The sequence below is a fragment of the Nansenia antarctica genome (assembly GCF_963989245.1).
Source record: "Nansenia antarctica genome assembly, chromosome: 16".
In the NCBI taxonomy this organism is placed as follows: domain Eukaryota; kingdom Metazoa; phylum Chordata; class Actinopteri; order Argentiniformes; family Microstomatidae; genus Nansenia; species Nansenia antarctica.
In genome coordinates, this window is record NC_137686.1 from 28,115,207 (window position 1) to 28,119,062 (window position 3,856).

Sequence of the window (3,856 nt, forward strand, 5' to 3'; positions counted from 1 at the left end):
AGGAGAGGAGAGGAGAGGAGAGGAGAGGAGAGGTGGGGAGAGGAGAAGAGAGGTGGGGAGAGGAGAGGAGAGGAGAGGAGAGGAGAAGTCAACCAGAGGTCAGGGTTGGGAGGGTCGGGGTCCTGCGGTTCTCCTTTGAAGTTGAAGCGATAATCTGTCTGTTATTCTTCTCTTCCTCTCCTACCCTTTTCATCAATTTATCAAAATATTTATATAATGAGGGATTTTTTTTCTGGGCAAGAAAGATGTGTGTCTGTGGCTGAGCTAGGTCCTCTCCTCTCCTCTCCTCTCCTCTCCTCTCCTCTCCTCTCCTCTCCTCTCCCCACCTCTCCTCTCCTCTCCCCACCTCTCCTCTCCTCTCCTCTCCTCTCCTCTGTGGCTTAGCTAGGTAGAAGAACGCACATATGTAGGAAGAGGCATGAGAGGAGGGTTCTGACATTTGATCGAGTGCAAAGATCGATTATTTTTTTACTCACATGGTCAAATGACCCCACCCATGGCTGTTCTAGTGTTAAGACACTACAAGGGGTGAGACACTAAAGGGGTGAGACACTAAAGGGGTGAGACAGTAAAGGGATGAGACACTACAAGGGGTGAGACACTAAAGGGGTGAGACAGTACAAGGGGTGAGACACTAAAGGGGTGAGACAGTACAAGGGGTGAGACAGTAAAGGGGTGAGACACTAAAGGGGTGAGACACTAAAGGGGTGAGACAGTACAAGGGGTGAGACAGTAAAGGGGTGAGACACTAAAGGGGTGAGACAGTAAAGGGGTGAGACACTAAAGGGGTGAGACAGTACAAGGGGTGAGACAGTAAAGGGGTGAGACAGTAAAGGGGTGAGACAGTAAAGGGGTGAGACACTAAAGGGGTGAGACAGTAAAGGGGTGAGACACTAAAGGGGTGAGACACTAAAGGGGTGAGACACTAAAGGGGTGAGACACTAAAGGGGTGAGACAGTAAAGGGGTGAGACAGTAAAGGGGTGAGACAGTAAAGGGGTGAGACAGTAAAGGGGTGAGACGGTAAAGGGGTGAGACAGTAAATGGGTGAGACACTAAAGGGGTGAGACAGTAAAGGGGTGAGACACTAAAGGGGTGAGACAGTAAAGGGGTGAGACACTAAAGGGGTGAGACACTAAAGGGGTGAGACAGTAAAGGGGTGAGACAGTAAAGGGGTGAGACAGTAAAGGGGTGAGACAGTAAAGGGATGAGACACTACAAGGGGTGAGACACTAAAGGGGTGAGACAGTACAAGGGGTGAGACACTAAAGGGGTGAGACAGTACAAGGGGTGAGACAGTAAAGGGGTGAGACACTAAAGGGGTGAGACACTAAAGGGGTGAGACAGTACAAGGGGTGAGACAGTAAAGGGGTGAGACACTAAAGGGGTGAGACAGTAAAGGGGTGAGACACTAAAGGGGTGAGACAGTACAAGGGGTGAGACAGTAAAGGGGTGAGACAGTAAAGGGGTGAGACAGTAAAGGGGTGAGACACTAAAGGGGTGAGACAGTAAAGGGGTGAGACACTAAAGGGGTGAGACACTAAAGGGGTGAGACACTAAAGGGGTGAGACACTAAAGGGGTGAGACAGTAAAGGGGTGAGACAGTAAAGGGGTGAGACAGTAAAGGGGTGAGACAGTAAAGGGGTGAGACGGTAAAGGGGTGAGACAGTAAATGGGTGAGACACTAAAGGGGTGAGACAGTAAAGGGGTGAGACACTAAAGGGGTGAGACAGTAAAGGGGTGAGACACTAAAGGGGTGAGACACTAAAGGGGTGAGACAGTAAAGGGGTGAGACAGTAAAGGGGTGAGACAGTAAAGGGGTGAGACAGTACAAGGGGTGAGACAGTAAAGGGGTGAGACAGTAAAGGGGTGAGACAGTAAAGGGGTGAGACAGTAAAGGGGTGAGACACTAAAGGGGTGAGACAGTAAAGGGGTGAGACACTAAAGGGGTGAGACAGTAAAGGGGTGAGACACTAAAGGGGTGAGACAGTAAAGGGGTGAGACAGTACAAGGGGTGAGACAGTAAAGGGGTGAGACAGTACAAGGGGTGAGACAGTAAAGGGGTGAGACAGTAAAGGGGTGAGACATTACAGGTGCTGAGTTACGACTCAGAGCCACAGAAGCTGAATAACTCTCTGTCCTTTTAGATGTTTTTGAACTTCAACCTGTGAAACTCATAATGGAGGTCACACTCTGGACCTCATCATCACCAAAGGCCTCGGCATTTAAAATATTATTGTAACTGACATTGCTCTATCTGACCATTTTTTCCATATTCTTTGACATATCTATTTTCCCTGTTATTCAAACTATGACTAGAACTCTCTGTCCAAAATGCTGGATTTTGATTTACAATATATTTCTCAAGTGATTTCTAGTTCCTGATTTAATGATTTCTCTTTCTTGTGATTTAATGGTAGAACTTGAAACATATTTTGTTGACACCACCCATCAGCAGAGGGGAAACACAAATATTTTTTTTATTTTTTTTTCATTTCAGGTGAACCAAACAAAGTATATATAACAGAACCCAGAACACATTCACATCACACATCAACAGACTTGTAGAACCATCCAGAAACTCACCATTACAATAACTATTTCATCATCACCATCAAGTCTTACAAGTAACTCCGCTCTGAGAGCGCCGGAGCGCACACTGGGGTCAACGTCATAGTGGGACCCAAGTCATTTGATTGGACAAGAGGCTTTCCATGAGTGCTGATCAGATTTCCAGTGCGAATTTACGAACGCAGCCAATATATTCCTCTTGTGAAGTCCCAATTCCATAAAGGAGTTCCAAATCCATCGCATTCCGTTCCAATTCCATCGTTGAGTGGACCAATGGGGATTGAGGGTTGAGCGTACCGGCTTGGTTGTGGCTCCACCCTCCTCCCCCTAACCTCCTCCCTCCTCCCTCCTCCCTCTAACCTCCTCCCTCCTCCCTCTAACCTCCTCCCTCCTCCCCCTAACCTCCTCCCTCCACCCTCCTCCCTCCTCCCTCCTCCCCCTAACCTCCTCCCTCCACCCTCCTCCCTCCTCCCTCCTCCCCCTAACCTCCTCCCTCTAACCTCCTCCCTCCTCCCCCTAACCTCCTCCCTCCACCCTCCTCCCTCCACCCTCCTCCCTCCACCCTCCACCCTCCTCCCCCTAACCTCCTCCCTCCCCCCTCCTCCCTCCTCCCCCTAACCTCCTCCCTCCACCCTCCTCCCTCCTCCCCCTAACCTCCTCCCTCCACCCTCCTCCCTCCTCCCCCTAACCTCCTCCCTCCACCCTCCTCCCTCCACCCTCCTCCCCCTAACCTCCTCCCTCCCCCCACCCTCCCCCCTCCCCCCTCCGCCCTCTAACACACCCCCTCCACCACCTCCGTCACCCTCACCGACGACGTCCTTGCCTCCATCTCACACTCCTCCTCCTCCTCTCCCCCCTCCTTCCCCCTGACACCACCACCCCCCGCCCCCCACTTCACACCCCCCCCCTTCGAAACTAGCTTAACCGGATACCCTCCCCTTCCCCTTCCCCTCCCCCCCCACCCCCTCCACCGCCTCAGCCTCTCAACCAGCCCCCTCCCCCTCCCCACCCCCACCCCCACCCCCACCCTTCTTCTACTGTTCCTCACGCTAACGAAACACAGGGTGTTGATGACCCCGTTGCTCATCGCCAGGCACTCGATGATGTAGAACGCCACCAGCGAGTTGCGGTCGCGCGACACCAACGTGGGCAGGAAGTCCCGGACCAGCGCGTAGGCGTAGTACGGCGCCCAGCAGAGCACGTAGGCCACCAGCACCAGGATCAGAACCACCACGGTCCTCCTCCGCCTGCCCAGGCGCTTGCGTAGCTGCTCCGTCTGGACCCCGG

At 52.4% G+C, this 3,856-nt stretch overlaps 1 pseudogene across 1 annotated transcript in view; it reads right to left on the reverse strand.

The window, feature by feature from the left end:
• Positions 1-511: 511 nt before the first annotated feature.
• LOC308172223 (prokineticin receptor 1-like) overlaps positions 512-3,856 on the reverse strand; it is an 8,707-nt pseudogene continuing 5,362 nt past the window's right edge. Inside the window, exons 3-4 of the transcript in view lie at positions 3,608-3,854; positions 512-519 (exon numbers count right to left, since the gene is read on the reverse strand). The product of the transcript in view is annotated as a prokineticin receptor 1-like (transcript). The remainder of the gene's footprint in view (positions 520-3,607; positions 3,855-3,856) is intronic.